At 44.5% G+C, this 25,205-nt stretch overlaps 1 protein-coding gene across 11 annotated transcripts in view; it reads right to left on the reverse strand.

Moving 5' to 3' along the window:
- EXOC6 (exocyst complex component 6) overlaps positions 1 to 25,205 on the reverse strand; it is a 734,347-nt gene that overhangs the window by 227,578 nt on the left and 481,564 nt on the right. The window lies entirely within an intron of this gene.

Here is a 25,205-nt window from a genome sequence, read left to right on the forward strand (position 1 = left end):
GCCAGGAAAAATAGTGGAAAGTGTTCTAAACATCAAAATCACAGAACATATAGAAAGACATGGTTTAATGGAACAAAGTCAGCATGGCTTTACCCAGGGCAAGACTTGCCTCACAAATCTGCTTCACTTCTTTGAAGGAGTTAATAAACACGTGGATAAAGGTGACTCGTTAGATGTAGTATACTTGGATTTTCAGAAGACGTTTGACAAAGTTCCTCATGAGAGGCTTCTAGGAAAAGTAAAAAGTCATGGGATAGGTGGCGATGTCCTTTCGTGGACTGCAAACTGGCTAAAAGACAGGAAACAGAGAGTAGGATTAAATGGACAATTTTCTCAGTGGAAGGGAGTGGACAGTGGAGTGCCTCAGGGATCTGTATTGGGACCCTTACTTTTCAATATATTTATAAATGATCTGGAAAGAAATATGACGAGTGAGATAATCAAATTTGCAGATGACACAAAATTGTTCAGAGTAGTTAAATCACAAGCAGATTGTGATAAATTGCAGGAAGACCTTGTGAGACTGGAAAATTGGGCATCCAAATGGCAGATGAAATTTAATGTGGATAAGTGCAAGGTGATGCATATAGGGAAAAATAACCCATGCTATAATTATTTATTTATTTATTTATTTATTTAGCAATTTTATATACCGATATTCTTGTAACAAGTTAGAAATCACTTCGGTTTACATTGTAACAATAACCATCGCATAAGAATGCATTACATTAAAACAAGGGTGAACTAACTTGTTCACAATTATTTATAATTATTTACAATTATTTAATAATTACACAGGGGTAGATTTTTAAAAACGGCGCGTTCATGTACTTTTGTTCGCGCTCCAAGCGCAAACAAAAGTACGCTGGATTTTAGTAGATACGCGCGGCTACGCGCGTATCTGCTAAAATCCAGGGCCGGCGTGCGCCGAGCCATGCAGCCTGCCTCCGTTCCCTCCGAGGCCGCTCCGAAATCGAAGCGGCCTCGGAGGGAACCCTCTTTCGCCCTCCCCTCACCTTCCCCTCCCTTCCTCTACCTAACCCACCCCCCCGGCCCTATCTAAACCCCCCCCCACCTTTATCCGTGGATTTACGCCTCCCGGAGGGAGACGTAAATCCACGCGGGCCAGCGGGCTGCTGGCGCGCCGAGACGCGATCCGGGGGCGGTTCCGGAGGGCGCGGCCATGCCCCCGAACTGCCCCGGCCCGAAACCACATCCCCGGGCCCACCCCCAAAACGCCGCGTCCTGCCCCCAAAACGCCACGCCGATCGGCCCCGCCCCGCCACGCCCTCGACACAACCCCCGACTGAAATCCCCGGGACTTACGCGAGTCCCGGGGATCTGCGCGCGCCGGCAGCCTATCGAAAATAGGCGTGCCGTAGCGCAAGGCCCTGCTCGCGTAAATCCGGGTGGATTTACGCGAGCAGGGCTTTTAAAATCCGCCCCACAATGTTGGGTTCCATATTAGGTGCTACAACCCAAGAAAGAGATCTAGGCGTCATAGTGGATAACACATTGAAATCGTCTGTTCAGTGTGCTGCGGCAGTCAAAAAAGCAAACAGAATGTTGGGAATTATTAGAAAGGGAATGGTGAATAAATCGGAAAATGTCATAATGCCTTTGTTTCACTCCATGGTGAGACCGCACCTTGAATACTGTGTACAATTCTGGTCGCCGCATCTCATAAAATATATAATTGCATTGGAGAAGGCACAGAGAAGGGCTACCAAAATGATAAGGGGAATGGAACAGCTCCCCTATGAGGAAAGACTAAAGAGGTTAGAACTTTTCAGCTTGGAGAAGAGACGGCTGAGGGGAGATATGACAGAGATGTTTAAAATTATGAGAGGTCTAGAACAGGTAGATGTGAATCGGTTATTTACTCTTTCGGATAGTAGAAAGACTAGGGGGCACTCCATGAAGTTAGCATGGGGCACATTTAAAACTAATCTGAGAAAGTTCTTTTTTACTCAATGCACAATTAAACTCTGGAATTTGTTGCCAGAGGATGTGGTTAGTGCAGTTAGTATAGCAGTGTTTAAAAAAGATTTGGATAAGTTCTTGGAGGAGAAGTCCATTACCTGCTATTAAGTTCACTTAGAGAATAGCCACTGCCATTAGCAATGGTAACATGGAATAGACTTAGTTTTTGGGTACTTGCCAGGTTCTTATGGCCTGGATTGGCCACTGTTGGAAACAGGATACTGGGCTTGATGGACCCTTGGTCTGACCCAGTATGGCATTTTCTTATGTTCTTAACTAAAAGTTCATAGGATAGGAGGCGATGTCCTTTCGTGGATTACAAACTGGTTAAAAGACAGGAAACAGAGAGTAGGATTAAATAGTCAATTTTCTCAGTGGAAAAGGGTGAACAGTGGAGTGCCTCAGGGATCTGTACTTGGCCCGATGCTTTTCAATATATATATAAATGATCTGGAAAGGAATACGATGAGTGAGGTTACCAAATTTCCAGATGATACAAAATTATTCAGAGTAGTTAAATCACAAGCAGATTGTGATACATTATTTATTTATTTATTTATTTATTTATTAACTTTTATCTACCGACATTCGTGAAGCACATCATGCCGGTTACAGGAAGACCTTGCAAGACTGGACGATTGGGCATCCAAATGGCTGATGAAATTTAATGTGGACAAGTGCTAGGTGTTGCATATAGGGAAAAAGAACCCTTGCTGTAGTTACACGATGTTAGGTTCCATATTAGGAGATACCACCCAGGAAAAAGATCTAGGCATCATAGTGGATAATACTTTAAAATCGTCGGCTCAGTGTGCTGCAGCAGTCAAAAAAGCAAAGAGAATATTAGGAATTATTAGGAAGGGAATGGTTAACAAAACGGAAAATGTCATAATGCCTCTATATCGCTCCATGGTGACACCGCACCTGGAATACTGTGTACAATTCTGGTCGCCGCATCCCAAAAAAGATATAATTGCTATGGAGAAGGTACAAAGAAGGGCAACCAAAATGATAAAGGGGATGGAACAGCTCCCGTATGAGGAAAGGCTGAAGAGGTTAGGGCTGTTCAGCTTGGAGAAGAGACGGCTGAGGGCGGATATGATAGAGGTCTTTAAGATCATGAGAGGTCTTGAACGAGTAGATGTGAATCAGTTATTTACACTTTCGAATAAGAGAAGGACTAGGGGGCATTCCATGAAGTTAGCAAATAGCACATTTAAGACTAATCAGAGAAAATTCTTTTTCATTCAATGCACAATAAAGCTCTGGAATTTGTTGCCAGAGGATGTGGTTAGTGCAATTAGTGTAGCTGGGTTCAAAAAAGGTTTGGATAAGTTATTGGAGGAGAAGTCCATTAACAGCTATTAATCAAATTTACTTAGGGAATAGCCACTGCTATTAATTGCATCAGTGGCATGGGATCTTCTTAGTGTTTGGGTAATTGCCAGGCTCATAGACCTGGTTTGACCTCTGTTGGAAACAGGATGCTGGGCTTGATGGACCCTTGGTCTGACCCCAGCATGGCAATTTCTTATATTCTTATGTTCTTATGCATGTCATTACTGCTAATAATAGGATTACATATGACCTTTGATTTCTGATAATTTTACCCACAAATTATGACAAGTGGAAAAAGAAACATTTATCACTACAAAAACATGCCAGTCAGTGGTTCTAGGGTGTTCCATTTGTGGATCAAACACTGAAGGGGATAGGGGGTTGAAATTATCAGAAATCAAAATGTTCATTGAATTTCAACCCACTGTAAACATGCACACTGATTCCTCAGGCCTTTAAATTTGCATTGACATGAAAGTATGCCAGTGGAAGCTCTAGTGTATTCCACTGGTGATTCAAGCTCTGAAGGGGCTTCACATTTTCAGAAATCAAAATTCATAAAAAGAATCTACAAATTCACAGAACTTCAACCCGCTCAATCATGCACACTGATTTTGCAAGCTTTTAAATTTGTACCAGTGGTAGCTCTAGAGTATTCCATTTGTGGATCAATCACTGAAGAGGGCAGGGGTTTAAAATTTTTAGAAGTCAAAGCTCACAAGAAAATCTACAAATTCACAGAATTTTAACACACTTCGATCATTTACACTGATTCTGCAAGCCTTTAAATTTTTAGTGGCACGAAAACATGTCAGCAGCAGTTCTAGGGTATTCCACTTGTGGAATAGTAAATAAAAATAAAAAGAATTGTGAGCCAGCTTTGTAGAAAATGTGTATGTTTCTAATAAACCTGTTCCTAATCTCTGAAAACAGAGCAAACTTATCAACTTTTATTTCATAGCATAAACTTATACACATCCAGAAATTCTTTTGTGCAATAGAACAATATGAAGAGATAAGAGATAAAGGAAACAGAAGATAAGTGGCCCAAAATCACAAACAGGCCGATACAGAAAAGATCATGGGAGAATGGGCGCTCCGTGTTGAGCGCCCGCTCTCCCGATGCATGCCCAGCCACCTCTCCTGGGCGTACGATCCTATATTTAAATAAGGGGTCGCGCTAAAAGGAGGCGCTAGGAATGATTATGTGCCCCTAGCACTTCCTTGGCCCAGGAGAGGTGGCTCTGTCAGAGAGTTCAGAAAACCAACACTCAATTTTACAAGCATCGGTTTTCCAAACTCGCTGACAGTGATCGGTTAGGAAAATGGATGCCAGTAAAATTGAGCGCCCGTTCTCCTAACCGAATGGCACATTTGTAAAATTTTTTTACAGTTTTGGTTCCTCCGACTTAATATCGCTAGGATATTAATTGGAGGGTGTACAGAAAAGCAGTATTTTCTGCTTTTCTGTACACTTTTCCGAGCTGCTCATAAATTAACGCCTGCCCTTAGGATTGGCCGCACATTTTACTTTTTGAATCCCAGGTGAATGGCTAATAGGCTCATAAACATGCATTTGCATGTGATGAGCGCTATTAGTTTTCATGGGGGTTTGGCTGCGTGTTTTCGAGGCGCTAAACCCCTTATAGTATAAGGGGTAATAGACGCCCCTCAAAAACACGAGGCCATACGCATGGCCCAGCGCACTTTACTGAATCAGCCCAAATAACAATCATAAAAAGTAATCCCTATAGGTAACAGAGAATTTAAGCCATAAGATACCACAGGTTGACACCAGATGTCAGCATAATACAGTAAATAATATAGTACAAACCTCACGTGCACAAAAACATGCATTCAGCAGTTAATAAGTGGCTCAAAGTGGTTCAAAAATACAATGACAATCAAAAAAGTGATCTGTATAAGTAGCTGAGAATCTAAGCCATAACAAGCTGATCCTGAATGTCAGCATAATACAAAAAATAGTACAGTTACAAGTTAGATGTGCACAAAAATGTGTACTCAGTGGTTCTAAAGTGCTTCAATATTTGGAGGAAAACTGAAGGATCTGGAGGGGTCAAATTATCAGAAATCGAAGGTTCGCATAAATTATGAAAATCATGAAGTTTCAACCCGCTGTGATAATTTTTACTGATTGTGCAAGCACTTATATTTTGTGAATGCACGAAAACATGTACTCGGTGCTTGATAAGTGGCTCAAAAACACGACAATTGAAAAAAGTAATCTGTATAGGTAGCAGAGAATTTAAACCATAAGATACCCAGGCTGACACCAGATGTCAGCATAATACAGTGAATAGTGCAGCATAAGCTAGACATGCACAAAAAAGTGCAATCGGTGGTTCTAGAATGTTTTAATATTTGGAGGAAAACTGAAGGGGGCTGAGGGAGTGTGCAAATTATGAGAAATTGAAGGTCAGCAAAAATGATTAGAAGTCTTGAAGTTTTAACCTACTTCGATAATTTTTATCGCTAGTGCAAGCATTTATATTTCATGAATGCACAAAAATGTGTACTTGGTGATTCTAGTGCTAGCAGGTTAAATTTAATTAACTTGGGGGGGGGGGGGGGGCAGGGTGAAGGATTTTTAAATGGTGAGAAGGAACTGACCAATCCCCAAAACTTCCAGCTTCAAAACCAAGCACATAAAGTAGCAAGAAAAGCATGGGCTACCAGATCAGTGTCAGCACTGCTGGGAAGTTCCCAAGAGGTAAATCACTTGATGCACTAAGCAAAGCTGAGGTGCTTCATGTTTACACTATGACATGGTTGTTCTGTTTAGCCAAACAGCTCAGCAATTCTCCTATTCAGATCTGCCTGGAAAATTGCTGAAGATGGCACTGGGTTCAGTCCTGTAGTGTAGGAGACTAGGGGGCCGATATTCAAAAAAAGCTGAGTTCCTAAATTTAGGTTTCAAAATTAGGTCCTAAGAGCCAGATCCATTAAAGCTTTTTTCCCATTTTGTGTCTATGGGAAAAATCCTTACAGGTAGATTTTTGAAGCGTTGCTCATGCAAAAACAGCTCCATAACAATATAAAATAGAGCATATTTTTGCTCATGTGCCCAATGCACACATTTATGGGTACATTTATTTGATGGTGAATTAGGTACTAAGGCCTAGATTTATCAAAATGCAATAATTCTCCACAATATTTGACACTGCTATTTGCAAAGTGCCCAGACAGGCATTTCCTTACTTGGGGGGGGGGGGGGGGGGGGGGGTGAAGACATAGAGAGAGAGAGAGAGAGATACTCTTTATAAGGCATTCATAGTAGTCAACTATTTATATCACTATAGGAAGGCCAGCTAGTAACTTGAGGTGAGGATTTGGTGGTGGTCTAGGGTTTTGGGGCCAGTTTTAAATGCAGAGTGAGATGTACAAGCAGCACAGTAGACCTCGGTGAAGATTTGATGTGATTTGGAGTGAGGAAAGTCAGACAAAGATGAGACTACTTCAATGTTCTCTTTCCCTAGCTTGATAGTACCCTGGTAGAGAGTCCATCAAGCTAGGGCAAGAGAACATTGTAGAAATCTCATCTTTGTGTGACTTTCCTCACTCCAAATCCGTCAAATCTTCACCGAGGTCTATAATACTGCTCGTACATCTCACTCTGCATGTAAAACTGGCCCCAAAACTCTAGACCACCACCAAATCCTCACTTTGAGTTACCAGCTGACCCTGCTACAGCAATATAAATAGTTGACTACTATGTGTTCCACCCCAGAGACGCTCTCTCTCTCTCTGTACACTCCATTCCACTCCCTCTCCCTCAACAGAATTTGTGATATTTATCGCAAATTGAATTTCGGGCATATTGCATTTGCAATGCACATTGCGATAACTATTGCATGCGTTATGGTGCTATCACATGTTAATGCCATAACACATTTTGATAAATGACCCTGTAAATAAGGCATGTATTTTCAGCCGAACTTAGGTGTTTAAATTCTCAGCTAAAAATTCACATAAATTTAAGAAGCTAACAGTTAGGCCCCTAAATTCAGTCCTGCTATTTATTTGCCTATATTTTGGACCCTAAATTAGATGTCTAGTTCTGAAAATCAGTGCTATGATCCTAACTTTTTTCCCCTGCCCTAACTCCACCCCATAGCCACCCACGTTTTAGGATTCTTAAATTTAGGAACCTAATGAAACTAGGATCCTAAATTTAGAACCTCAGCCCTAACTCATTTTCAAAAGGGTAAATTTAGGAAACTAACTCCAAAGGTTGGGAGACTAAACTCTGAAAATTGGCCACTAGATGTCTTCCACTGCTTTTTGAAGGTTGCTGTCAAAATCTTTTGACTGGACCTCTAAAGACTGATGCAGTAGCATCTGTGCTTGAGGCAAAATTTACTTACAGATTCGGCTGCTTTGGGTGGTGTGAAACCTCTTGAGACTCCTGGCTCTTAAAGCCATGTGTCGAGAAGCCACGTCATTGTTTTCAAGCACTTTTGCAATGCTTGGCAGAGACTCTTTTTGAATTCTTACTCAATGATCAGAGGCATACTCTCAGCTCAAAGGGTTGGGGGTTAGGAATGAGATTCCTCTCAACTCCTCTAGGCCTATCCTCAGTATGAGGAGGCAAAGAGGTTGAAAGCCTCTTCAACTCATAAGAAGTACCATGCTGGGTCAAAGTAATAGCATACTCTGACTACCAACAGTTAGTGAAGTTCTATGGTCCTTGAGCTGAGCCTTAGGTAACAGCTTTGAGAATTTGGCCTTAGGTTCTCCAACAAAGAAGGTCCAGAGCCCATCCTTCTGGGCCTGAACCCCTCCAGTTGTTCAGAACCACAATGAAGTTACTAGGTGATACATTTAAAACTAATAAGAGAGTCACCATTCAGGAAAAGGATTAGGTGTCATTGTTGATCATATGTTGAAATCTTCTACTCAATGCTTCAGATATTGGCATAGCTGTGTTTAAAACAAATTTGGTCAAGTTCCTGGAAGAAAAGTACATAAACAATTAGTAAGGTGGAGTTGTAGAAATCCACTTCTTATCCCTGGGATAAGCAGCATGGAATCTATCTATCCCTTGGGATCCTGCCAAGTACTTCTGACCTGGATTGGCCACTATTGGAAACAGGATACTGGGCTTGATAGACCTTTGGTCTGATACAGTATGGCAAATCTTAGGTGTGTCATGTGCCAAAGTGTTTAACGCATGCTTACTGACTAACAAAGACTGGAGTTTGGTCTTTCAATTCCTATGTGGTATGTATGTTATGATCTATTATGAACTATAGGATATATGCATACTGTAAATTGATTTTAAATAAAGTAAATATATAGAAAGAGACTTATTTTCAATTTTTATTTTATCTTTCCTGAAAAATTCAATGTTAGAACAAAAAAACATCAATGGAAAAATGTTTTCCTGTTTGTTGTTTTTTGTTCTAACATTGAAATTCCCAATTAAAATAAAAACTGAAAACAAAGGTCCCTAAATATGTATGATTACTGAACAGAAGCATTATTACCTCCTTTTTCCTGCTGGTTATACCTCTTTTGATGCAGCCCTGCATTCCTTTGGCCTTGGCCATTGCTTTCTCACGTTGCTTTACCACCTTCAAATTATATCAGACACTATCATCCCGAGGTCTCTTTCTCAGTTTGTCCATAGCAGCCTTTCGCACCCAACACATACAACTCTTTCAGATTCCTGTACCTCAAATGCATGACTCTGCACTTCTTGGCTTTAATCCCAACTGCCAAACCTTTAAGCCCTTCTTAATCTTTCCTAGATCACTTTTCATTTATTCTACTCCTTCAGATGAGTTCAGTGTGTCCAACTCTGCTGCAGTTCTTAGTGTCATTCTGAAGTATTTGTGTTGCAATCCCGGTCGCAGCACTGGCAACCGGGACCTTACCTCTCCTTCCGGGGTCCCGGGTCCAGGACCCTTCTGCCGGTTCACCGCTCCTCGGGTCTGGTTTCGGGCAGCAGTCGCCATGTCTGGGTGGGCCTGCGCGGCCTGTTCAGCGGCGTCTCCACGAGGGAGACGCCGCTGGGTCTCTGAATATTGCTCCTCCCTTCCTAGGCACGCGTGCACAAGAGGGAAGGCAATTTAAAGGCCTTTTCCCGCTGGACCGCGGGCCGCCCCTTTTGTGACGTCAGACGCCGGCAGATATTTAAGGCTGGCGTCTGCCCTCAGTCAGTGCCTTGCAACAAGGTTACCTGCTATCCGTGTTGCTGTGTGCTCTGGACGTTGTCTGTGCTTCCATTGGAATCCTGATCCTATCTTCCAGTTCCAGTTCCAGATTTGTATCCTCGTCTTCAGTTCCAGTTCTTCCTCTTCTGCTCCAGTTCCCGCTTCAGTTTCAGTCCCAGGTCTTCGTCCTCCAGTTCCTGCTCCGCTTCTGTTCCAGTTCCGGATCTTCCCTGCTTGTTCCGGCTTGCTTATCCAGTGCTGACTTCTGCCTGACTCCGACTCTGCTTGCCAGCTGCCTGCCTCGACCTCGGACCGTCTCTTCCAGCTTGCTGTTCGCCTAAGTCCCAGCGGTCCGGGTTCCCACAGGGCTCTTCCCGGGGGAGCCTCGGGCTTCCAGGGTGAAGTCATCTTCTTCGGTCGCCTAAGTCCCAGCAGCTCGGATCCTCAAGGGCTCCACCCAGGGAGATTCCGGCTTCCAGGGTGAAGAACTTCCGTCTCGCTCTGCTAGCATCCGCCTCCTGGCTTGTGTTCTCTCCACGGAGACTCCTTCTCCCATCATCCTCTCTCTCCGTCAGGCCGGCTCAAGGGTCCACTGTTACTCTCACAACAATTTGTTAAAATTTCTATTTCTTCATCTTTCTCCACACCTTTCTCCTTGTTTCCTTTCAACCTTACAATGCCACTTCTGGTTTTCCTCCTTTCTCTGATATATCTGAAAAATGTTTTGTCACCACCTTTTACCTTCTTCTAGCTCCTCTTTCAGGTACGTTGCCATTTTACCAAAGTCTCCATATTTGGAATCCAGAACCTTGATTTTTGTGTGACTTCTCTCCCTCTTGATTGTTATAATCAGCACAGTTGCTTACCTGTAACAGGTGTTCTCCTAGGACAGCAGGATGTTACTCCTCATATGTGGGTGACATCATCCGATGGAGCCCGGCACGGAAAACCTTTGTCAAAGTTTCTAGAAACTTTGGCCAGCAGACTGAGCATACCCAGCCTGTTACTATCCGCTTGTCCACGCGAGGTCCCCCTTCAGACTCGTACATAGCAAAATACAAGCAAAAAAAAATAAAACAACAAACCGAAGGTGAACCCAAGATCATGGGGAGGCAGGCGGGATTCCTGAGGACTAACATCCTGCTGTCCTAGGAGAACACCTGTTACGGTAAGCAAATGCACTTTCTTCTAGGACAAGCAGGATGATAGTCCTCACATGTGGGTGAATACAGAGCTCCAGACTGCCCCATTCGACTGGAAAAAACCAACAGCAGCCGAACAAGGTGCCAATGGGCACAACACAACTGCGGCACTGTGGGAAACAGGAGGTGGTCTGGTAACACAAGAAGCATCAGCAGAGAGAGTTGGGTTCAGGTCTGGAACAGGTTGCGCAGGACAAACTGACTGAAGGCACTGTCCTGACAGTTGTCCCTGTCAAGGCAATAATGAGCTGCAAATGTGAAGAGAACTCCAGGTTGCAGTACGGCAAATTTCCGCGACATGGACTGCACGCAAATGAGCCACTGAAGCTACCATGGCCCGCACAGAGTGAGCCTTTACTCTGCCAGCTAGCTGAAGGCCTCCCTGCATATAGCAGAAGGCAATGCAATCCGCCAGCCAGTTCGACAAGGTCTGTTTACCCACCGCCGCACCCAGTCTGTTGGAATCAAACAACACGAAGAGCTGGGTGGACTGTCTGTGGATCACCGTGCATTCTAGGTAGAAGGCTAACACCCATTTATAGTCCAGGGTGTGGGGAGCCCGTTCCCTAGGGTAGGAATGTGGCCTCAGAAAAAAGGTGGGTAAAACAATCAACTGGTTGATGTGGAAATCAGTCACCACCTTGGGCGAGAACTTAGGATGCCTACGCAGAACCACACGGTCGTGGAAGAACTTCGTGTACAGTGCGTACATAACCAGGGCCTGAAGCTCACTGACCCTGCGAGCAGAAGTAATCGCCACCAGGAATATGTCTTTCCAGGTAAGGAACTGCAGGACTGCAGGGGCTCAAAGGGAGGCTGCATCAGTCTTGCCAGGACAACGTTGAGGTCCCAGGATGCTGCCGGTGGCCGAAGAGGGGGTTTCAGTTGGAGGAGACCCCGCATGAAACAGCCAACTAGCAACTGAATCGAAATGGGCATGCCAACAACACCTCAGCGATATGCGCTGACAGCACTGAGGTGCATTCTGACAGAACTGGTCTGGAGCCCAGACTCAGATAAGTGCCACAGGTAATCCAGCAGCCAGGGGAGAGGGCACGAAAACAGGTCTAACCCATGCCCTCTGCGCACCAGATGGAAAAAACACTTCCATTTCAAGCTGTAGGACTTCCTAGTCGAAGGTTTCCGGGACTCTATCAGAATCCGGGAAACACAGTCCAAGAGCTTATTACGGCGGTTACTACCCTAAACCAATTAAGCCTGATACATCACTTTGAATGCTTATACAGCGTTGCTCTCTGCTTCTGTGGCAGGGGGAAATGTGGAAAAGAGGATTTGCATTCAGACAACAACCAACAAGGACTGAACTTCATAATCTGGGTAAACAAATAAGCGTGGGGGTAGCTTGCTTATTACGGCGGTTACTATCCTAAACCAATTAAGCCTGATACATCACTTTGAATGCATATACAGCGTTGCTCTCTGCTTCAATGGCAGGGGGAAATATGGAAAACAGGATTTACATTCAGACAACACCCAACAAGGCATTGATCTGTGTAGTCTGGGTAAACAAGCATCGGGGTAACTTGCTTGATGCGGAGGTTATTACCCTTAACCATTAAGCCTTATGCTTACCTTTGATGCAACTCCAACATTACTCTCTGCATCAATGACAGGGGATGGCAGGAAATTTGAATCAAACAATTACCAACATGGGCTCTGAACTTGGTGGTTGATGAAACAGATAAATATGGGAAAATAAGTGTGGGAGCTTGCTGGGCAGACTAGTTAGGTCGATTGGTCTTTTTCTGCCATCATTTCTGTTTCTATGTTTCTATGTAATGGCTGGAGGATTATGCGCTCAACATCCAAGCCGTGAGGGCCAGTGCCCGGAGGTTCGGGTGGCGCAGGGTGCCCTGGTTCTGTGAAATGAGGCCAGGCGCCATCCCTAGCAGAATGGGTTCATGCATCGACAAGTCCTGGAGAAGTGGGAACCAAACCTGCCAAGGCCAAGAGGGTGCCATGAGAATCATGGTCCCCCCCATCCTGATGAAGCTTTGACAGAGTCTTCGAGAGAAGCGGAAGAGGGGGGTATGTATACAGGAGGCCCTTCCCCCAGTGAAGGGAGAAGGCATCACAGGCTGGATGGCCGTTCCCCGCTACTAAGGAGCAGAATCTGCTCTTCCTTGTGATTGAGGGGGGAGGTGAACAGGTCCACATCTGGCATACCCCATTGGCGGAACAGATCGGCCGCCACCACTGGGTTGAGGGACCATTCATGTGGTTGGAAGGACCGGCCAAGGTGTCCGCCAGCATACTGAGGGGACCTGGCAGGTAGGTCGCCTGCAGATACATCCCTTGAGAAAGGGCCCAGTTCCAGATCTGCACTGCCTCTTGACAGAGGATGAACAAGCCCATGCCGCCTTGTTTGTTGATGTACCACATCGCGACCTGATTGTCCATCCTGATCAGAACTTCCATGGCAACAACTGATCTCTGAATGCCCACAAGGCATACCGTATCGCCTGAAGCTCCAGAAGGTTTAACTGGCAATGTGCTTCGGTGACAGTCCAAGGCCTTGAATGTGTAAGCCGCTCGTGTGAGCTCCCCACCCCGGAGGAGAAGCATCGGGTCACCTGGGGTGGCGTGGGCTGGAAGGGAAGTCCATGTTCCAAAATGGGGAGGGCTTCCCACCAGGCCAGTGATACTCTGAGAGGATTCATGACAGTGACTGGAGCCTCTAGATCCTGAGATGCCTGCTGCCACTGAGACCGCAAGGCCCACTGTGGGCTTCTCATGTGGAGGCAGGCCAAGGGAGTCACATGGACGGAGGCCGCCATGTGCCCCAGTAGGCAGAGCAGGAGATGGGCTGGCACTCTCCTGCTGTTGTGGTTCAGGGTAGCCAGCGAGGTAAGGGCAACTGCCCGGTCCCTGGGCAGGAAAGCTTTCACTTTTGCCGTGTCCAACCTGGCACTTATGAAGTCCAGCTGAGGGGACGGACAGAGGTGTGACTTGAGGAATTTGATAATGAACCCCATGGTCTGCAGGGTCTGAACTGTCAAGGCCAGAGCTTGCAAGGCCCCAGAGTGGGATTTGCACCTGACCAGCCAGTCGTCCAGGTTTGGGAACACATGGACCGAGCAATGCTGGAGGTAGGCAGCTACCACCGCTAAGCATTTGGTGACGATGCGGGGGGCCGATGCAAGCCCAAAGGGCAGCACTTTGTGTTGGAAATGTGCATTCCCCACCACGAAGTGGAGGTACTTCCTGTGGTTGGGTACAATTGCAATATGTGCGTATGCCTCCTTGAGGTTGAGGGAGCAAAGCCAGTCTCCTTTTCGGAAGAGCAGGATCAGGGTGCTCAGAGAGACTATCTTGAATTTTTCTTACGAGAAACGTGTTCAACGCCCTGAGGTTGAGAATGGGGTGCAAGCCGCCATTCCTTTTGGAATGAGGAAATACCTCGAGTTGAACCATTGGTCCTGTTGATAGCAGGGGACAGGTTCCACTGTGCCCACTGCAAGGAGGGCAGAGAGTTCCATTTGAAGGACAGCCAGATGGGTGGATGAACCTCATAGAAACATAGAAATGATAGCAGAAAAAGACCAATCGGCCCATCTAGTCTGCCCAGCAAGCTTCCATACTTATTTTCCCATTATTATCTGGACATAGGAGAGAGGCCTCTGGGAGCCGGCTGAAATGCAGATGGTACCCTTGGTGGACGATGGAGTGGACCCAATGGTCCGATGCTATCTCTTCCCAGTGACAGGTGAAGCTGAAGAGACTGCCGCCGACTGGTGGTTCAGTTGCCAGGGAACTGCTAGCTGATGTATGGTCCCCTTTGCTTACGGGACCACTTCTGGTGCTCGGCCCGCTCTTTCCCCGGCACCGAGGAAGCCAATGACCCTGAGGTCCAGGAGAGTGGAGAAGTCATCGAGGGTCGATCTCCTTCTCCCCGGTCCTTGGAGGTGCTAGCCAGAGGGGTCGTGAGAGGGAGCAGTTCAGATGGCTCCCCATGATCCTAGGGTGTTGAAGAGACTGACGCAAGCGTGGAGGACTTCGGGGTCCCAAAACATTTCTCCATTTTGTTGAGGCGTGCCTGACACCCTTTGGGTGTCATCCGGTTGCACAGACAGCACCCACGTGTGTGCTGGTGCATAACAAGATAACGTGGCAATTTTATAACATGTACGTTATAAAATTGCCTAGGTGCATGGACCCGTGTTTTCAGTGACGCTACTCTCTGAAGTGTACAAAGAACAACTAAAATTCTGTTTGTCCCTCCCAACGCAGCCTAGCGGCGAAACACGGGTCCGTGTCCCGCTCTGCATCTTTGAATGCTGTAACTTATATACTGTGGAGTTGCCGTCTAAAATGAAAAAAATATACCACTAAAAATTTTGTGTGGACATTGAATCTTTCCCTGCACATTTTCTGTTGTCTGCTGAGATTATCTGCGTGCAGAAGTGCTCCTGTTTGTTGTTGTGATAATAAAGTATACATTATTGACTCCAATATCATTTCATGAAACAACTTAAATACTATCAATACATCTCACTAGCCTTCAATACACTGGGGGGGGGGGGGGGGGGAGATCCACACATGAGACGACTTAATTAATAGAAAATACATAACAATAATTTATTGCTGAAAACTCTACGGAAGAATTGTAAATTTAACTGAACACTTATTCCTCTATGAGGTTACACTTACTCTAGGATTGGGCTACTTTCCGTCATTGCAATCATCCTATCATTTATAAACTTTTCCAGTTGGAAAGGCTGAAAAAAAGTGTAACTTAAATCTTTGAATTTGATGAGGCACTTGCAGGGAAATCTGAGAAGGAACTACGCACCCAATTGTATTACTTTTAATCTTAATTCTAAAAATTGTTTTCTCCTAAATTGCGTTTCTTTTGTAAGATCAGGGAATATTTGCACTCTCATACCCAAAAACACCTCAGTTTTATTGCAAAAATAAGCTCTGAGTACCCAATCCCTATCAGAGTCCAGTAGGAAAGTTATTAACAAAGTTGCAGGTTGGGCCTCTTCTTCTGTTGATGATTTCAGATTTCCAATATTTGCTTTTCTCCACCTTCAATTGAAACGTTTTTCCTCGTGGGTAAGTAGCTTGAGGTATTTTCAAATTTTCCAATGCAAACTTAGTCTACATTTCAACTGGGGTAACAGTAATTTTCCTGGGAAAATTGATTAACCTCAAATTTTTACTTCTTAATTGGTTACTAATGTTCTCATATTTCCTCAGAAAACATAAGTTGTCCTTTATCAAACCTTGATAGTGCTTTCTCATCTCCCCCATGTCTGATTTTAACATATCAACTTCCCGTTTATTTTCTAGAACTTCTTTTAATTTTAAAACTTGAGGCTCCAAGCTTTTCACTTTCCTTACAATAGGTCTTATTTGTAAAGAAACATTTTTATTAAGAGTCTATATCACCAACCAAATTGATTCTAGTGAAAAGGTTTCTGGTCTTACCATTGGGGCTAGCTCCCGCCCCCACCATGCCCACATTCCACCCTTTTTTCTCCGATGTGAGATATTCATTCATTGGGATTTGTGTGCGCATATAGGCAGTTTTTAAAATTGGGTTGACATGCAAATGTCTTACATGTGTGCCCGTTTCCCGATTTTGGCATACATCCAACTTTTAAAATTCATCCTTATGTGTAGAACATAAATTAAGTTCAGATTCAATGCCACTAATGTGACTTCTTGTCTAATTTCTCCCCACACTGATTACTGTCTCCTTGGATGAGATAAATCCTTCTGATATTTCTGGGTTCACTAACAGGTCCTTATTCCTTCAAGCTCACTCACAGGGCTTCTGTTTTTCCCGGTTAAATTTTAGACACTTCTGATCTAGCCAGTTGGCTATTTCTCTTAAAAATAGACTTTGTCAATATCCATAATTTGATCAGTGTCATTGTGCACAAGAATTTGTACATTATCTATGAACATAACATGCCAGCCTATACTGGTCAATTATTTCTGCCTGCAGGGCATGTATATGCTGAACAGAAGGAGAGACAGTACTGATCCCCAAGGACCCCACAAACTATCTGTATGGCTTCTGAATCCATTCCATTCCAGTGGACTCAATTTGTCCTTATGTTAAAAAATGAACAAACCATTACAATATCCTTTCTCCAAGCCCATAATATGCAAGTCGTTTAAGCAATAACCCATGATCCAACATATCAAATGTAACTGATAAGTCAAGAAAAATTAGCAAAACATCTCCTGCCCCATCAGCTTCCCTAATGTTATTTACAATCCTCTCAATGTACATTATTGTCAGGTTTTGAGGAAATCTAGACTGCATGGCAGAGCTTTTTCAGTTGTAGCTCCTCCCTGCTCATATTACAGCTGAACAAAACTGTCATTTTGACAGAAACTTAAGACATGGCTGTTTCCATTAGAAAGTTAATATCAGCAAGTAGAAGGGGTGATAGGTTGTAGTCAAAAGGCATTGCATTGATCTGGATTTTCTTGTGGATTTGTCTTACATATTGTGTTTGTTTTTTGTATTGTTAGCACTGAGATTTAATTGTACACCACTTTAGGTGACCTGTTTGGGCCAGGTAGATGGTTACAAAATACTTTAAAATAAATAAATACCAGAATTAACATCACAATTACCATTCCATGTCCCACTCACAACCATGATTTATTCAAGAGATCACTTTACTATATTGAAGGGGGAGGGGAGAAATATAGGCACTGAGGCACAATGAAGAATGCAACAGTTCTTTCAGCCATCAGGTACAGATGGCTGTATTTACTAGTGACACTCTAAGTGGTCCAGAAAATAGCATTCTTTGGTACAATGCAAGTATCTAAATAGTGCTTGGGCAGAGAGATGGTCTCCATGTTTAACATGTCCTATTTAAGAATTAGATTCATTCTTTTCACAGTATCTATAAAATCATATCCTTTAGAGACTAAATCTTAGGGAGACCAGCTATATAAAGGTAAAGTCACTATCCCAAGATATCCCATACACACAAATCATAATATTCATACTGAACATGAACAGACTGAGGCAGCTATCCCAATTTTTTGACAAGTATTCTGTATCAGATCAACACCATTTTGATTTTCAGAAATTTCATAGTACTGAAACATTATTAATTTCTAATTTGGATGCTGTTCATCGTGGCGTTGATACAGGTTAATGTTACATGCTTCTATTACTAGATATCACAACTGCATTTGACACTCTAAAACATAGTATACTCTTTTCAAGGCTGACTAAAATTGGGATAGCTGGCTCAGTTCTAGCCTGGTTCTCCTCCTATCCATTTGATCATTCCTAACAGATTAAGACTGACCACTCCATCTCCTCATGGTTTCCAAAAACATCTGGGGTCCCCCAGGGTTCATCCTTATCTGGTTACTCTTCAGTGTTTATTTCACTTCTTTATATCACTTACTTTCTCAATTTTGGCTTTTTCTATACTGACATCATCCAATTGTTTTCCCACTAAAGTTGTCATAGTCTGCCACTATATAGTTCGCTTCCCTATGTCTAAGTTTAATTAGGAATTGGCTTCATTGCAATAAGATATCATTAAATGTTAAGAAAACTGAAGTACCGGTAATCATTCTTGGTCAGCCATGTCCCGTTCCGATTCCCTCCTCTTTTTTGTTTGTTGAGAATACTATTTTGCTGTCTTCCAAGGTTAAAGATTTGGGATTGACCCAAGGCTTTGATGATACCTCAAGTAAAATCAGGAGTTCAGAGTTCTTTCGTGAAATTAAAACTACTACATTTGAAGCCTCTCCTACACCCAGTTAATTTCCAGATTGTCCTTCAGGATTAGATCCTTCCCTGCATCAATTATTGTAAAATTCTCTAATCTGGTTTGCCACAGAACACCCTAATGCCCTCTTCAAATCATTCAGAATTCTGCAGCATGACTATTAACTGGGACATGGTTGAGGGAACACATTTAAAAGCTCTACATTGGTTATCAGATCACTGGCAAATTCAATATAAAACAGCAGTAATTATACACAGTCTTTTGAACAATGTATCTTCACCCAGGATCAATTCTACATTACACATTCATACCCTTGTCTGTGCACCTTGCTCCTCTAGCCAGTGCTTACTTGACATCCCTTCTGCAAAGTTTGCAAGATCATCCAAAATGTGTAGACACTCATTCTCTAATACTAGTCCCACTCTTTGGAATTCTCTACCTCTCAATATATGTCTCATGAAAGACACTAAGGGGTGGATTTTAAAAGGGTTACGCGTGTAATAAACGTTACGTGCGTAATATCGTAACCCTTTAAAACTCCTCCTGTGCACGCCAAGCCTATTTTGATAGGCCCGGCAACGTGCGCAAGCCCTGGGACACGCGTATGTCTCGGGGCTTGAAAAAGGGGACAGGGCGTGGGCGGGGCAGTCCGGGGGCGGTCCTGGGGCGGGGCCGGAACCTCCAGGCACAGCAGCCATTTGCTGCTGTCCCTGGGATCGCGGGCCGGCCATCGGCCGGCACGTACAAAATACACCTGCCTGGAGGCAGGTGCAACTTCTAAGTTAAAGGTAAGGGGGGGTTTAGGTAGGGCTGGGGGGAGGGTTAGGTAGGGGAATGGAGGTGAAGGTGGGGGGGGGGAGGAAGGAAATAGCAAAATTGCTTACCTTGTAATAGGTGTTATCCCAGGACAGCAAGATGTAGTCCTCACATATGGGTGACGTCATTGAACGGAGCCCAGGCGGGAAAACTTTCTGTCAAAGTTTCTAGAAACTTTTGACTGGCCCCAGTGAGGCCACTGAGCATGCCCAGCATGCTATGATATTCTCTGCCACAGGTGTCTCTCTTCAGTCTAGTATGTAGCAAAAGCTTTAGCAAAAGAATAAGAAATTAAAAAGGCCCAACTCTGCGGGGTGGCGGGTGGGTTCTGTGAGGACTACATCCTGCTGTCCTGGGATAACACCTATTACAAGGTAAGCAATTTTGCTTTATCCCAGGACAAGCAGGATGCTAGTCCTCACATATGGGTGAATAGCGAGCTAGAGGCTGAGTCATTGTGTAGTGCAATGTTTTTGTTGAATGAGTCAGCCGAAGACCATAGCAGTTCGGTTGTAGTAGGAGTTGGGTTTAAACTGGAAACAAGTTCTTTAAGACAGATTGTCCATAGGCCGAATCTTGTCGTCCTTGTTTGTCCAAACAGTAATGAGCTGCAAATGTGTGAAGAGAACTCCATGTTGCTGCTTTACATATGTCAATTATTGGCACAGAACGATAGTGTGCTACTGAAGTTGACATTGCCCTAACTGCATGTGCTTTTACTCGCCCTTGGAGAGGAAGGCCTGCTTTCTCATAGCAAAACTGTATGCAATCTGCTAACCAGTTTGATAGAGTATGTTTACCCACTGGTTTACCTGGTTTGTTTGGGTCATAGGAAACAAAGAGTTGATTGGATTTCCTGTGAGCTGCAGTGTGGTTTAAGTAGAAAGACAGAGTACGCTTACAGTCCAAGGTATGTAAGGCCCTTTCTCCTTGGTGAGCATGAGGCCTTGGAAAAAATGTGGGTAAAACTATAGATTGGTTTAAGTGGAATTCCGTAACTACCTTAGGAAGGAATTTAGGATGAGTACGGAGAACCACTCTGTCATGTAAGAACTTAGTGTATGGTTCATACGTGACAAGTGCTTGTAACTCACTAACCCGTCTAGCTGATGTAATGGCTATGAGGAAGATAGTTTTCCATGTAAGAAATTTTAGGTCACTGGAATCAATGGGTTCAAAGGGAGAACGCATGAGTCTAGTTAGAACCAAATTTAGATCCCACTGAGTGACTGGGTGTCTAATTGGTGGTTTTAGGTGAATTAAACCTCTCATAAATCTTTTTATAAGAGGTTGTGTAGAGATAGGTGCATCTGATACCTGATTATGGTAAGCTGAAATTGCACTTAAATGTACTCTTACAGATGAAGTCTGTAGACCAGATTCTGAAAGATGGTACAAGTAGTCCAATAAGGAATTAGTGGGGCAAGTGAAAGGATTGATGTCCTTTTGCCTGCACCACAAAGTGTATCTCTTCCATTTGGAAGCATAGTTCTTCCTTGTGGAAGGTTTACGTGAAGCTATTAGAACTTGGGAAATGTTAGTTGAAAGATTGAGTGGTTGTAAGATCAAGCTTTCAACATCCAAGCTGTCAGGGATAGGGATTGAAGGTTGGGATGGCGCAACAGACCCTGATCCTGAGTTATGAGAGTGGGAGCTGTTCCCAGACGAATATGATTCCTGACTGAGAGGTCTAACAGTGTGGGAAACCATACTTGTCGAGGCCAATATGGGGCTATGAGTATCATTGTCCCCCTGTCCTGTTGTAGCTTCACCAGAGTTTTGGTTATGAGAGGTATCGGAGGATACGCATATAAGAGGCCTAAGTTCCAAGGGCGAGCAAAGGCGTCCTTGGATGGCCTGTTGTTCAGGTTGTATAGGCAACAGTAGTTGTCCACTTTGTGATTCAGATGTGATGCAAAGAGGTCTACTGTTGGTTGTCCCCAATTGTGAAATATCCTGGCTGCTATTGCAGGATCTAGGGACCATTCGTGTGGTTTGAATTGATGACTGAGTCTGTCCGCCACTACATTTGAATGCCTGCTAGGTAAGTGGCCTTGAGAAACATGGAGTTGTTCAAGGCCCAACCCCATATCTGAGCTGCTTCTTGACAAAGGAGGTACGAACCTGTCCCTCCCTGTTTGTTGATGTACCACATGGCTACTGTGTTGTCCGTTTGGATCAGAACAGTCTTGTGTGTAAGGCAGTCCTTGAAGGCATGTAGAGCGTAACGTATGGCTCGAAGTTCCAGGAAATTGATTTGAAATGTTGCTTCGAGCTTTGTCCATTTTCCTTGTGTTTGGAGATTCCCTATGTAAGCTCCCCAACCCAAGGTGGATGCATCTGTAGTTAGAGTTACTTGTGGGACTGGTTGTTGAAAGGGTAGGCCCTTGCACAGATTGTCCTTGTTCACCTACCATAGTAGAGAAGAGCGTAGTTGGTGGGTTACTTGAATTGGAGAATGCAGTGGTTGAATGGCTTGGATCCATTGTGATCTTAAAGTCCATTGAGTTACCCTCATGGCCAATCTTGCCATAGGAGTGACATGAACTGTGGAGGCCATATGGCCTAGTAATGTGAGAAACTGATGAGCTGTTGCTTGTTTCTTGGAGTGAATCGAGCTTGCCAGTAGAGATAGTGTGTTTGCTCGATCTTCTGGTAGAAATGCCCTTGATAGGTTGGTGTTTAAATCTGCTCCTATGAATTGTAGGAGATGGTTTGGAGTTAGATGTGATTTTGGATAATTGATGAGAAATCCCATAGAGTGTAGCAGAGCAATAGTTTTGTTGAGAGACTGTATTGCTCCTTGTTGAGAGTGGCTTCTGAGGAGCCAATCGTCCAGATATGGGAAAACGTGCACACCTTATTTGTGTAGGTGTGCTGTTATTACTGCCAGACATTTGGTGAACACTCTGGGAGCAGAAGCTAGTCCGAATGGCAGTACTCTGTATTGGTAATGTTGAAGGCCCACCTTGAAGCGTAGATATTTGCGATGAGGAGGGTATATTGGTATATGGGCGTAAGCATCTTGAAGATCCAGAGAACAGAGCCAATCTCCTGTTTGAAGAAGCGGTAGCATTGTGCCTAGGGAAACCATGCTGAACCTTTCTTTCTTTAGAAATTTGTTGAGATTTCTGAGGTCTAGGATGGGACGTAGGCCTCCAGTTTTCTTTGGAATGAGGAAATATCTGGAGTAGAATCCTCTGCCCTGCTGAGACCTGGGCACTGGTTGAATGGCCCTGGCTGTCAGAAGGGTGGATAATTCTATTTGTAACTGAATTATTTGGGAATTCTGTTGTGGGTAGGAAGTTGGTGGGAATTCTGGAGGAATTGTGAGAAAATTTAGTTTGTAACCTTGAGCTACAATGGAGAGTACCCATTGGTCTGTGGTTATGTTTTACCAATTTGATTGGAAATAGGAAATTCTTCCTCCCACTGGTATGTGTTGTATGGGGTTTTGGAGGGATGGGTCTGATCTCTGGATTCATGTTCAAAAACCCGTGGCTGGACCAGTCTGTGGAGGAGGCTGAGCACGGGCTGGTCTTTGTTGTCTGGCCTGAGAGCGCTGGGTAGGTCTAGAAGGCCTAGGTCTGGCAGGCTGATTATAGTACCTTCTTGGCCTGTAATATGGGCGTCTAGGTTCCCTTCGGGGAAAACGTCTAGGGGCCTGGGTGGTTGGTTCTGGAGGCAGTTGTGATAGCTGTCTCAAGGTCTCTGTATGATCCTTAAGTTGTTGGACAGCATCCTGCACTTTCTCTCCAAACAAGTTATCTCCACGGCATGGCAGATCTACAAGTTTGTCCTGTACTTCAGGCCTGAGATCTGATGCCTTCAGCCAGGCCCATCTTCTTGCTGTAATTCCAGCTGCTGCTGTTCTTGAGGCTGTGTCAAAGTTGTCATAAGCAGCCCTTACCTCGTGTTTCCCAGCTTTGAGGCCTTTGGCAACGATGGATTGTGCAGACTCTTGGAATTGTTCTGGGAGAGAATTTGTGAAGTGCTCCATTTGCTTCCAGAGATCCCTTTGGTACTGTGTCATGTACAGTTGATAGGCCGAGATTCTGGAAGATAAAAGTGCACCTTGGTACACCTTTTTTCCCAGGGAGTCCAGAAAACGATGATCCTTCCCTGGAGGAGCAGAGGAGTGTGGACGTATCCTTTTGGATTTTTTCTGGGCAGATTCTACTACCACAGATTGATGTGGTAGCTGTGCCTTTTGAAAACCTGGTGCCTGCTGCACTAGGTAAGTAGTGTCTAGACGCTTATTGACTGCTGGGACAGTACATGGGTGTTCCCACACTCGTTGCTGTAAATCCAACAGGACTTCATGGATGGGGATTGCCAGAACTTGTTTTGGCGGGTCCACGAATTGTAGCACCTCTAAGGTATGCTGCCTTGAATCATCTTCAGATGAGAGTTTAAAGGGAATTGTATCCGCCATCTCTTGGACAAAACTTGAGAAAGATAAGTCCTCAGGTGGTGACCTTTTCCTTTCTTCAGGAGGTGATGGTTCGGACATGAACTCCTCAGAAGAAGTATCTGTTCCTGGGTCATCCCAAGAATCTTCTTCCATAGGTTGTTGATAAGGAGGTCTTGAGATTTTCTTTGTAAAAATACCCGATGGTCCAGGTAGTGGGTCATCGATAGATATTGTGGGTGGAGTCACTTCCTTGGCTTTTTGAGGAGCTGTGTCGACATCCTTGTGATATTTTTTGAAAAGGCGTTGAAAAAGTGCCAATTCTTGTTCATCACTATGTTCCTGCCCTGGTATTGTCGCGGGAAGGATGGGTGTCCTCGATGAAGCTGTCGAGGGTGGTACCCTTGGTGTCGAGTCTATTGCTGATGGTAACATGGAAGATGGAATTTGCGCTTTTATCGACATCGATGACGTTATGATCTTTGGCGTCGACGTCGAGTCTGTGTGTGCCGTCGGGGTCAAGAATGGCCCCGGCATCGGTGTGCCCACCGGCATCGGCAAATTCGCCGGCATCGATGTGGAAATCATCGGCATCGACAATGAAGTCGGTATTGTAAACTGGTCTTTGAAAGCCTGAGAAATCGCTTGCCGGATAAACTCGGACAATTCCGGCCGCACAACCGTTGAAAGCAGAGCGGCTGTGGGCGGTGGCGCAGGCTGAGGTACCAGTTCCTGACACGTAGGTAGTATGGGATCTGGCGTCATCAACGGAGTCGAGGTAGGCTGAGGTGTCAAAGACTCCGATGTTTCTTGTGTCCTAGGCCGCTTCGCTGTCGAGGGTTGCTGGGAAGCAGGGTCAGACAACGGGGGGCTTCTGTGTCGATGTCAATGTTTTGACTTCGATTTTTCGGATGATTTTGGTGACGTCGAAGACGAGGAAGGAGAGGAATGATCCCCCGACGGTCCCGGGCGAGGTTTTTTAAGAATCACTCGCTTAGTCGCTCCAGCCGGAGACGACCTCGACGACTGCGACGGGGATGGTATCAGCTGCAGGCTGAACAAATGTTCCATTTTTTCAAGCCTGGTTTTCCTCGATTTCGGCGTCATTTCTGCGCATTGCGGACAATTTTGTACGTCATGCTTGTCACCTAAACACATCACACATTCGGTGTGCGGATCTGTGAGTGACATTTTTCTAGCACAAACAGGACATTTTTTAAATCCTGTCGACATTTTCTCGAATGACGGCCGTCGATTCGAATTGAGGGAAATTTTTTCCTAGTCTCAGACCAAAAATCAAGACTGGGTTACTTACCGGCCGGTAAGGAGATACCCCGAGAGATTTTATGAGAGAGAATATCACTTTTTTAAGACTATTTCTAGTCACAAGAAGGTTGAGAGAATCTCAACGGCTCCGATTCCGCGATGCTGCTGCAGCGCGGAAAAAACGAAGACTGAAGAGAGACACCTGTGGCAGAGAATATCATAGCATGCTGGGCATGCTCAGTGGCCTTACTGGGGCCAGTCAAAAGTTTCT

The sequence above is a fragment of the Rhinatrema bivittatum genome, chromosome 7 (genome assembly GCF_901001135.1).
Source record: "Rhinatrema bivittatum chromosome 7, aRhiBiv1.1, whole genome shotgun sequence".
Taxonomy (NCBI): Eukaryota; Metazoa; Chordata; class Amphibia; order Gymnophiona; family Rhinatrematidae; genus Rhinatrema; species Rhinatrema bivittatum.